The sequence below is a fragment of the Salvelinus fontinalis genome, chromosome 6 (genome assembly GCF_029448725.1).
Source record: "Salvelinus fontinalis isolate EN_2023a chromosome 6, ASM2944872v1, whole genome shotgun sequence".
Classification (NCBI taxonomy): domain Eukaryota; kingdom Metazoa; phylum Chordata; class Actinopteri; order Salmoniformes; family Salmonidae; genus Salvelinus; species Salvelinus fontinalis.
Window position 1 is genome coordinate 67,351,966 of NC_074670.1, and position 13,063 is coordinate 67,365,028.

The following is a 13,063-nucleotide window of genomic DNA, read 5'->3' on the forward strand; positions in this document are numbered from 1 at the left end:
TAAGAACGCGGTGAGGGATGCCATCTGGGGCGGTAACCTTGCGAGGGTTAACACGCTTAAATGTCTTACTCACGTCGGCCGTGGAGAACGAGAGCCCACAGTCCTTAGGAGCGGGCCTCGTTGGTGGCACTGTGTTAAAGCGATTAAATATTCACTTACTTTTGGTAAAACGTTTTCTGATTTGTCATCCAAATGGTCCCAGCTATAACATGTAGTGTCGTTTTGTTAGATAAAATCCTTATTTATGTCCCAAAAAGTTGGTTTAGTTGGCGCCATCGATTTGAGAAATCCACTCGTTCAACATGCAGAGAAAGGAATCCGAAAATCTACCCCTAAACTTTGTTTCAACAAGTCAAAATATGTTTCTATTTGCTCTTCAGATACCCGAAAATGTAATCAAACTATAATATTTCTTACGGAAAGAAGTATATTCAATGGAAAACCAATTTTAGCAGGTGCTTCCTGTCTTCATGGTGCAGGCAAACACGAATTTCCAAAACTGTGTCCCTGTAATAAAACTGATATTTGTAATTCGTTTTTGAAGTTACAAGCCTGAAACCTTGAAAATAGACTGCTGACACCCTGTGGAAGCCATAGGGAGATAATTCTCAGTTTGACCTTATTCTTGCCATTCTAATAGGATGGTCTCTCTCAAAAATAAAATTTTGTGTGTTTTTTCTTTGGATTTACTCCTACCATATATATTGTGAAATATTCTCCTACATTATTTTAAAATTTCTACAAACTTCAGAGTGTGTTCTTTCCAATGGTACCAATTATGTGCATATCCTTGCTTCAGGGCCTGAGCAACAGGCAGTTTACTTTGGGCACGTCATTCAGGCAGAAATTGAGAAAAAAGGGGCCTAGCCAGCAAAGTTAAAATCCAGAGCTGCAATAAATGCGGCCTCAGGATATGAGGTTTCCCGTTTGCATGAAGTCCAGTGTAGTTCCTTGAGGGCCGTTGTGTTATCGTCTTGAGATGGATTATACATGCCTGTGACTATAACCGAAGAAAATTCTCTTGGGAGGTAATATGGTCGGCATTTGACCGTGAGGTATTCTAGGTCGGGTGAACAAAAGGACTTGAGTTTCTGTATGTTATCACAATAACACCATGAAACATACACCACCGCCTTTTTTCTTCCCGGAGAGTTCTTTATTCCTGTCTCTGTGATGTACTGAGAACCCAGCTGGCTTTATGGATGGGGACAGTATATCCCGAGAGAGCTATGGTTCCCTGAAACAGAGTATGTTGCATTCCCAGATGTATCTCTGGAAGGAGATCCTCGCCCTGAGCTCGTCTACTTTATTGTCCAGAGACTGAACACTACCAATTAATATACTCGCAAGCAGTGGATGGTGTGCACGCCTCCTGAGTCGGACTAGAAGTCCACTCCGAATACCTCTTCTCCGCCGGCAGCATCTTAGAGCCGCTCAGAGGCAGAAATGCAAGGCTATTTTATGGTAGCTGGTCATTGTGATTGCTTCCAAGAAATCATTTATATCAAGTATAATCTCCCTATTATACACTCTTAGAAAAAAAGGTTCCAAAAGGGTTCTTCGGCTGTCCCCATAGGAGAACCATTTTTGATTCCAGGTAGGACCCTTTTTGTTCCAGTTAGAACCATTTTGGGTTCCATGTAGAACCCTTAGTGGAAAGGGTCCAACTTGGAACCCAAAAGGGTTCTACCTAGTACCAAAAATAGTTCTACAAAGCATTCTCCTATGGGGACAGCCAAAGAACCCGTTTAGGTTCCAGGTTCTTGATTCTGAGAGTGTAGCATGAGGTATACCACAAATTTTTTGGTTCAGTACATTTGATACTGTTCAGTAAACATGGCAATTGTACTAGATTGTACTAGTGCTACGAAGGTGCTAAAACAGTGGCTTCTATTTTCAATACTAATATTTTTGTTTCTGATATGGGGACATGCAGAAGGGAGCTTTGATTTGTTCCAAAATATCTAAATGTTTAGTACTGACTGGTAAGGATATAATTATGCATCGAGAAAGTAATTCCAAACTTTACTGAAAGATTTCTTTAACCAACAACTTGGTTTCAGTCAATTTAGTCAACGACTGTGAAGTGCATGCTCTTGTAAGATATATCATTGTATTATGAACACAAAACACCTTTCAAGTTTGATTCAGAAACAATTAAGATGCCCAGATGCACAACGTTCTTCATCTAGACAAGCTAATATAATACACCCAGAACCTAGTCTTCATTTCATCCCTCTATCACCCCCAGACATTTGTAATGATTTCTTGCTCTCCTCTAACCTACATTAGAAAATTAAAATCCTATAATTATCTTCAATTAACGGAAAGGGGGCATACAGTGATTAAGAGAATCAAGTGAAGGGACTATTTTCATTATAATTTCCCTCTGATTTTCTTAACTTTCACCTTTTCCTTGCTTGGGCATCAATACAGCACACCAATTTTAATTAACCTTTGGAAAGTGAGAAGGAAACTGTGTGAGTTTTGCTTCCACTGGCTGAGGGACTGTTGGTAAACCACTGGGTGAAGGACTGTTGGTAAACCACTGGCTGAGGGACTGTTGGTAAACCACTGGCTGAGGGACTGTTGGTAAACCACTGGCTGAGGGACTGTTGGTAAACCACTGGCTGAGGGACTGTTGGTAAACCACTGGGTGAGGGACTGTTGGTAAACCACTGGGTGAGGGACTGTTGGTAAACCACTGGGTGAGGGACTGTTGGTAAACCACTGGGTGAGGGACTGTTGGTAAACCACTGGGTGAGGGACTGTTGGTAAACCACTGGGTGAGGGACTGTTGGTAAACCACTGGGTGAGGGACTGTTGGTAAACCACTGGGTGAGGGACTGTTGGTAAACCACTGGGTGAGGGACTGTTGGTAAACCACTGGGTGAAGGACTGTTGGTAAACCACTGGCTGAGGGACTGTTGGTAAACCACTGGCTGAGGGACTGTTGGTAAACCACTGGCTGAGGGACTGTTGGTAAACCACTGGCTGAGGGACTGTTGGTAAACCACTGGGTGAGGGACTGTTGGTAAACCACTGGGTGAGGGACTGTTGGTAAACCACTGGGTGAGGGACTGTTGGTAAACCACTGGGTGAGGGACTGTTGGTAAACCACTGGGTGAGGGACTGTTGGTAAACCACTGGGTGAGGGACTGTTGGTAAACCACTGGGTGAGGGACTGTTGGTAAACCACTGGGTGAGGGACTGTTGGTAAACCACTGGGTGAGGGACTGTTGGTAAACCACTGGGTGAGGGACTGTTGGTAAACCACTGGGTGAAGGACTGTTGGTAAACCACTGGGTGAAGGACTGTTGGTAAACCACTGGGTGAGGGACTGTTGGTAAACCACTGGGTGAGGGACTGTTGGTAAACCACTGGGTGAGGGACTGTTGGTAAACCACTGGGTGAGGGACTGTTGGTAAACCACTGGGTGAGGGACTGTTGGTAAACCACTGGGTGAGGGACTGTTGGTAAACCACTGGGTGAGGGACTGTTGGTAAACCACTGGGTGAGGGACTGTTGGTAAACCACTGGGTGAGGGACTGTTGGTAAACCACTGGGTGAGGGACTGTTGGTAAACCACTGGCTGAGGGACTGTTGGTAAACCACTGGGTGAGGGACTGTTGGTAAACCACTGGGTGAGGGACTGTTGGTAAACCACTGGCTGAGGGACTGTTGGTAAACCACTGGGTGAGGGACTGTTGGTAAACCACTGGGTGAGGGACTGTTGGTAAACCACTGGGTGAGGGACTGTTGGTAAACCACTGGGTGAGGGACTGTTGGTAAACCACTGGGTGAGGGACTGTTGGTAAACCACTGGGTGAGGGACTGTTGGTAAACCACTGGGTGAGGGACTGTTGGTAAACCACTGGGTGAGGGACTGTTGGTAAACCACTGGGTGAGGGACTGTTGGTAAACCACGATTACTGCATTTAGATGGTTGATTGGTTTAGATGGTTTGTTTTATTTCCAGGGTGGACTGGTGACAGATGGTTCCTTAGAGAGAAGCTAACTGCACACATTAATCACTATGTAAGTGTGCACTCAATCACAGTACTACTGATGTGTGTCAATCAACACTGTGGAGATGCTTGGGAAGCAGTTTGTTTGTTGACGTTGCAATGAAATATTAATTAATGTGAGCTGTGATTATGATTATGGCTACTGTAATGATCATCTTTATCATAGTCATGGTCTTTGACTTTATGATATTTTATTTTACTATTATGTCCCTGACTGTTTCTTTTCATCAGTGTAACTCGTGGTAGGGGCTAAACGCCCTATCCTTTTCCTTTAAAAAACAAATTAAAAACAAATTATGCGTCAGCTCTTGTATTCCTAGTAAGGGTAACACTGTAAGAGTGTTCAGAAGAGGAACATATCACCTGAAGTGTATTACATTGCATAGAAATCCATTAAAATGCATTTCAATACACTATCAGTGTTATCATTTGTAATCTGACATTTGTAAAACACGTGCCACACCTAAAGCATTTTTCAGGTGAATGGTTTGACATTGTTGCATTGTGGTGCCACTAGTAGTTAATGTCTAGTACTGTTTTTGTGCTCTAACCAACAACTAACAAACACACATATTTATGATGGATAAAAAAGTCCCAGGGCTTCAAAGTGATATTTGTAGATGAAAATGACTCAGCACCACCCCTCCTCTCGGATCCCGAGGGATTAGGTTACCCCATATGCCACTTCTGCATCCAAGATGGCTGCCCTGGAGGTTACACAACCAGGCATGAATAATTTACGCCTCAGAAACCTGCCACTTCTCACTCTCTCTCGCTCTTGCTCTCTCTCTCGTCCTCAAGCTTGGTTAGATGAATTGACATTATTGGTGGACCCAGACACTATACCATGAAAACTATTACAAAGGTGTGTCTGGCTTTGCATTCTTAACCAATCTAGAATTGATGTTATTGTTGTGAGTAATTTGATGGAAATGGGAGAATGAATGGCTACTTTTGTCAGCCAGGTCACCCGTGACACAAGTCAGTATTCAACGTCCATGTCTGAGGAGGTCGGGAGATGACGTGGAAACGGGCCACTAGGGGCAAACAGTGACTGATTGTTACCTTCAAGTAGGTTTTGGTTTTGCTTGGGTGCTGTGGACGGGAATGGCGGATGAGCGTAAGCATCCGCCCCTGATTCCGAAGGTTTCAACTTTGAACCCAGCGATAGAAATGTGCTTTTTGTTTTTTGGATTTTTGTTTCAAAACCTATGCCAAACCTTAACACTTACCTAAACCATATGGAGTTAATGTCTAACCTTAACATTTAAGAGTTAATGCCTAAACTTAACCCTACAAATTTGGAGTTAATATCAAACTTAACCTAAAAAACATTGAAATTTGACGTTTGAGAAACATGGATGAACAGTGAGACTGACAGCTAGTTGAGTTTTGTAGCTAGGTCTGAAGTCTGCATGAGCATCATAGGTCAATATATGCTGTTACGGGATACTTTATCAAAGTAACTTTTCATACATAGATATATGATTATCTTTGATCATATGGGGGAATGTTGAAAAATCTGCCCACCTCTGAGTACTTTAAAATGTATGTCTCAGCTAGAATGTGATTTGTGTCTGTTTGTTTCATACTGAACTCCCTGGCACATGGAGATGGTCCTTACTTCCTTGTAGTGCCCAAGGCTGTGTGCTTAGCATGCAGGAGAGAGAGCTGGGGTCTGTGTCCTCTGCTAGGGGCTGCCTCTCCTCTGCATACCTCTGGGATAGAGGTGCATTTGGGCTGGGGGAGTTAATACGGGCCCTGGATTGGGGCAAATGCAGGCCCTGGATTGGGGCAAGCCCAGGTGGTAAACGTGATGCCTCCCCCCAAGCAGTAGACACTGTATGGGAGCAGGGCTGCTGTGATCCTTCCAGAAGCAGGAGAGAGAGCAGGGAGAACTTCAGGGAGCAGACGCACCAGTTAATGCCTGCAGGGCGATGGAAAAGAAAACTGGGAGAGCATCTTGCAGGTGTTCACACACACACACGAGCACACACACACACACACGTATACTGTATAAAGTCTATATAAATATATTTACATGGAAAACTACTTACAAAAACACAGACATGCAGTATCAGTCAAAAGTATGAACACACCTACTCATTCAAGGATATTTCTTTATTTTTTACTACAATAATAGTGAAGACATCAAAATTATGAAATAACACACATATAATCATGTAGTAACCAAAAAAGTGTTAAACAAATAAAAATATATTGTATATTTGAGATTCTTCAAGGTAGCCACCGTTTGCTTTGATGATAGCTTTGCACACTCTTGGCATTCTCTCAACCAGCTTCACCTGAACAGTCTTGAAGGAGCTCCCACAAAGGCTGAGCACTTGTTGGCTGCTTTTCCTTCACTCTGCGGTCCAACTCATCTCAAACCATCTCAATTGGGTTGAGGTCAGGTGATTGTGGAGGCCAGGTCATCTGATGTACCAGTCCATCACTGTCCTTCTTGGTCAAATAGCCCTTACACAGCCTGGAGGTGCATTGGATCAAAATAGTATAAAAAAGAAAAACCCTGGAATGAGTAGGTGTGTCGAAACCTTTGACTGGTACTGTACCTTTAGGCATACAAAAAAATGCACACACACACACAAGCACACGCTCACGCACACACACTGACATACACACACACACGCACGCACGCACGCACCCACGCACGCACGCACGCACGCACGCACACACACACACACACACACACACACACACACACACACACACACACACACACACACACACACACACACACACACACACACACACACACACACGCACACACACACACACACACACAGTTCACAACATCACTTTAAAACGATAAATAATTGACTTCATGGGAAAAAGAGGCAATTATCACTGTCGATTTACCACATCTGTGACTGACATGAAGGCTTAAAAACTCAAACAAGGCTTTTATAAGGTTCTAAAAATCCATGCTCTACCGGGGCAAGACGGAGGGTTTTCTGCTCTAGTACAGAGAGATATATCCACACTTTGTCTTTCAAAGACGACAGAAAAGACACAACACATTGCTTATTTCGTAGCAGTAGTTTCCTACAGCTATATACTTGAAAACGCTTGACAAAGGACCTTTGAAATTGTGGGCATGCTTTCTACATATGTGGGCAATTTCAGCAATATTCAAACTTAAACCTAGCAAATTAGTTTTATATTATCTCCTTTTAATTACTGATAGCTTTGCATTGTCTGTGAAGGCATTATCTGTGAGAAGAGTAGCTATACAATGTGTTAAAATAAATGTTACAGAGAATGACATTTTCACCCATCTGTTATTAGTGTGCAAACAGGATAGATGAAAGGAAAGTGGTTGAATTAAGCGTGCAGCCTTTAAGAGACCTGTTAGAAATGACATGGCATTGTGTGTCAGTTTCCATGGTCTACCATTGATGATGTCATGGTGGTAACATCATGCTCAGCCCTGGAAAGGGTCAGTGGGGAGACTGTGCACTGTCAGTACTTTAAATGCTGACTTTGAACGTAATCTTCAACCACATTCAATTTTCTCCCAAATTCACAGGCTGAAGTTAATCTTATCCCAGATTTATCTTGTTTGTGTTTTTGAAGATGTCGATGCCACGTGTGTGTGTTTTATTATTTATATCTGTAATTAAAGGTTCATTATTTGTATTAATTTAAGGTCAAATCTGTTCAGTTTGTTTCAGTTTTTAAAGTAAATAACTGTTTTGTTTTGCTTTGGGACTTCCTGGCAACACACGCCAGCAAAATTGACAATGCTGATAAACCCTGATAATATGTAGTATCCACAGACCTAAAACCTAAAAATCTCACACATTCCCTCTACATCTCTTTAGAGCTTACGTGGGAAAAGTATTTCCACATTGTGCTTTTATCAACAGATAAATGGTGAAGACAAACAATACAGGCCAGATTTGGACTGAAGGGTTGACTCTTAGGCATTGACATTTTGAAGCCTCGGATATCAACTACGTTTACATAACTACTGCTACTCACATTTTGTTTAGTTTCATCATGTTCCTTGCTATATTGTAATACAATTTGCGTAGCTCCAAAATCACCATGCAGTATAAAGAAATGAATTCAGCACTGCCAATGTAATACAGATTTGCACTCTTTGCTGTTGTCTTTTTGTTATCATACTAGTTACACGCACCGCCGTTCTGTTAATGTAACAACATGATGCAATATAAGACCATTTGTACAAAATTAGTCTTACAATATGAACCTCCTCACAATATATTTGATTGCATTCATATTTAATGGCAGATTGAGCTTATTTTTGTTCCTGTGCAATTCATTGTTTCGTTAAATGATTGTTGTGCATAAGACAATTCATGTGAAGTCATTCTAAATAGGATAAATTAAAACATGAAACCCGGAGCCCTGTGTTGCTTTTATAATACTTTCAAAAGGCACAATTACCCTGAAAATAGCTGCTTTCCACATCACTGGCACTTACAGTGAGTGACCTTTTTCCTTTATTTAAAAAAAACACTTTTTATTCAGACCGTTCTGAAAGGAGAGGGGGAGACAGGCAAGTGGGAGCATGATTATTGAACCCATGTCTACAAGAGGTGAACAGTATATATAACGGGGGAGCTTTATAGCTACACAAGAGGCTCTGCACACAATGACCCTGATTCATCATGCAAGCTGCTCTTCAAACCATTTGAATGAACATGTAGAGCTCAGAATGAACATGTAGAACTAAAATGACTAAATCAAATAAATCTACAACATGGTGTGGGCATGCTTTAGCTCCACATACATAAAAAAAAAGCTATCCTCTGAAACACATTTTCCTAATAAAAATATTTTTCTCCTTAGAACCAAACCACATCAACACAACCAGGTGATTGATTCAGAGAGGGAGAGAAAGAGCGAGAGAGAGAGGGGGAGGAAGTGCAAACTATGCCAGGCCCAGTTGTATTCACCACACATTTCAGGACTATTTTTATCACATGCTAATTAGCTACACTTTTATTTCTGGTATCCCACACCATGGAGAGACCACAGGGGGTTAGCACTACAGTAAAGAGGATTCTTCTAACCTCGTCACTTTTTAACTGCTTCGGCATTGCCGAACGAACAACCAACTGATGAAAAGTGGCAATTATAACTTCAGGGTTATGATTTGGGAATCAGGTTTTCTCCACGTACCCCCCCCCCCCCCCCCCCCCACACACACTGCCATAAATCCACTGTAAAAAAAAAAAAGCAGAAGTGATTTAGTTGTGGCTTCAAATGTAAAAGATCAGTGACTTCACAATCAATCCCTTCACTTTCTAAGATGAAATAGGCGAGGCACACACTTCAGCGGAATTTCTCACAGATGATCCATCCAATATCCGTTGGTGGGGGAAGAGGCAAGAAATTAATTGTCCACTTCCCCAATATGAAACAATATGAGCAGAGAAGTGTTTTCTGTGTGTGTGCGCGTCACATCACTCTTCTCTGCACTGCCCCTCTCTCTCTCTCTGAACTCCCACAGACAACTTTCAGACCAGCACTGCACTCCTCGCCATGATTTCAGAATTTCAAAGTTTCCATACAGGAGAGGCTATAAAATATATTTCCATGATGAAGCTCATTGGAAAATGCGATCAATTTCGAATATTTATAGTTTAAAATTTATCAGCAGTTCATAGTGTTTTATTGTTGGAAATGACAAAACCTGAATTAAAACCCTTCCCAGGATTGTATAGATATAATTCTATCATAGCTCCATCATCATGCATCAACTCATAACTTTCCATCATCATAATCAACTCACATGTGATTGATAGATGGGTGAACACGTAGTGTATCATTCTATAATCCTGTGAGAATCACAGAGGAGGCTGAGGCCACCTTAACCAGTGCTGCTTGCCACAGCAGTTTGAGGATCCATGTCATTCCCTCTGTCCAATAGACAAAGCAGTAAACAATGTTTAAGATGAATTCCCCTGACAGTCAGACTGTCTGCCTGAGACCATTTACTGACTGATTGAGATGATTTGATTGATCTCTCTCTCTCTCTCTCTCTCTCTCTCTCTCTCTCTCTCTCTCTCTCTCTCTCTCTCTCTCTCTCTCTCTCTCTCTCTCTCTCTCTCTCTCTCTCTCTCTCTCTCTCTCTCTCTCTCTCTCTCTCTCTCTCTCTCTCTGTCTCTCTCTGCGTCTCTCTGTCTGTCTCTCTGTCTCTCTGTCTGTCTGTCTGTCTCTCTCTCTCTCTCTCTGTCTCTCTCTGTCTCTCTCTGTCTCTCTCTGTCTCTCTCTGTCTCTCTCTGCCTCTCTCTCTCTCTCTGCCTCTCTCTGTCTCTCTGTCTCTCTGTCTCTCTGTCTCTCTGTCTCTCTGTCTGTCTGTCTGTCTGTCTGTCTGTCTGTCTGTCTGTCTGTCTGTCTCTCTCTCTCTCTCTCTCTCTCTCTCTCTCTCTCTCTCTCTCTCTCTCTCTCTCTCTCTCTCTCTCTGTCTCTCTCTCTCTCTCTCTCTCTCTCAGATAATACTTACAAATAATTTTCAGGGTTATCATATTTGAAGACATATTCATTTGATGTCTTTCTCAGATACTCTTCTGTCATATCTGGCCTCAACAGAAAAAGTTGAATCTTCAGTTTCATCGCCCCAGTGCTTCAAACCTGAGACTCTGCAACAATAAAATCCGCTAAGCACATTACCACTTCGAGTTTCATCCATTATGCAAAAACCACAGCGGTTGATGTCAGAATGTATGCCCGTAGTCAGACGAAGGGCAGAAGCCATAAAGGCCACGTTTTAGGACAGATTGCTAAAACAGAAAACTAAGTGACTTTGGACCGCGTCATGGCAACGGAGGATGGTACCATAGTCGTTTGGCTAATAGCAGCAGAGCTCGTTTCGAAAGCATTACAGGGATGTATTGGACCCCTCTCTGCAAGCGGCAAGGGAGCGAAACTGATACCCTCCACCTTCTCCCGGCATTATGTCGCAGCTTGTCGGCAGTCAGGTTGCCGTCTGTGTATGATGATTCCCGGTGCCTGGCAGGTGCAGCGTCTCAAGGGGAGAATGAGGGTACAGGCTGCTCCCATCCCTCTGATTCCTCACTTTCCCCCTGCTCCCCTCCAAACTGCAGCCTGTCTATTGTAATAGAAAGTGTCCACAGCAAATTGCTCACCTGCACTTTTCCAGAAAGAAAGAGAATGTGAAAGTGTGATCCTCCTCCCATATAGTCAGGACAGGTATGCTCGCGGGACTGGATTTGTTGATGTGTCTATGATGCCTTTTTGGAACTTCTTTCTAGAGTCAGAAAATGCTTGGATACAAAAAAAAATACATACAAGGAATTAACCACAATTCCCTTGATTGCGCAAATATCTCTTTACATTTTTCAAACCAACTTTGCCTTCCAATTCAATATCTCTTAATTACATTCAAGAAATAATTATATTTTAAAACTTGAGAATGCTAAGTTTTAATATAATTATTCCAATTGTAATGAAGAGGAATGGAGCTACAGAGTGTAAGCTTGCAGCTCTCCCAGGATGAATAAATAAAAACATCAATCACCAGATTGGAGGACATTGGAAATGCCTATTTCTGAGATAAGGCGTTCTCTGGATCCACATCAAGCCACAGTACATCACCTACATTCCTACCCACACAGGAAAGGGGAGGATGCTTTTCTAATTACATACTACTCAATCCTGCCCCAATTAACAGCGTTCCGTGCTAAAACTCAATCAATCAGTCACATTTTATTATACTATGGCAGTGCTTGGAGCATCAAAGATGAATTGAAATGATAATAAACCTGATGGATTAAAAAAAAAGGTTTGAAGGGCACACTCGCTACTCATATAGAAAATTTCAAAATCAACTGTCATGGGTAAAAGGCCATATAGGTATTTTTAATTTGAGATTTAATAGTTTATTTATTTGCACACTCAGGAGTGTGAAAATACAATTAGGCTGCTGCATTGACCTTATATACTACCAATTGGTCACATTTACACATACAGTACATTGGTTTAACCTTTACTTTTATAATTACTTACTTTAACTTCCATAACTGACACCAATAACAGCCAACAAAATCACCCTTTCAACATTCCTTATGAGCCCAAGTTAGGCATTTGACTGCTTGCGCCATTCTCAACTATTTTAACAATTCCACAATAAATCCCCATGCATTTGCAGCTTTCCTTCTCTGCAGCCAAGGCACACTCGCAATCTGCATATCGTTACTGTCACACTCCTCACACATCCTCTCTGCTTCATTATTCCGGTTAGCCAAATCCCCCTCCCCTGACCGAGCAGCGGAGTTATGCTGACATTTTAATGAAACGTCAGCAGGTGATATTTTTAAGATATTGAACCAGTACAATAGGACACAATTAACAGCGATTCATATCTCTCAGTAAATCTGCTCGAGGAGGCACTGCCTGCGCTGTCTTCCTCCTCCTACGCATGAGTGAGATGATCCATAGACAGTCATCTGCCGGTGAGACATCATTCAACTTATCAGCAAAATTTCCAACACACTTTAACATCGGGCAGGCAAAGACTGGGACACCAAAGTTTTTTCCCTGCAGCTTACGAGAGGATGTGTACATTTTTACAACACGAGAATATGGTACAGCTGTACATTTAAATTCCCTGGTGTGTAAATCTTTGCTTAGGAAATCATCTCTGTGTCTGTTACTACCAGAGAGGGTGTTTAAATGTACAGCACCCATGGAGGAGGCACATCAACACACTTCAAATATTGTGATTTAGTAGCCCGTGTCTAATAAGATGAAAGTCTACTGTATATTCCAGAACAGTCCTAAAGGTGCTATAGGATATGCATTGTAGCTTTGGGATCTTTTCTCTTAACAGTAACTATGAGTTGTATTTCAATATATAGGATAAATAGATGATGAAATAATCCATTACAAAGGCAAGTGAAAATGATCTTCCTCAAGGTGACAATAACAAAGTTAAATGGAAAATATGACTACCTTCGTATCCATTGGCTAGACGGTGAACGCTTTCTTCCAAAAGGCCTTGAAAATACGGTAGGGGTTTG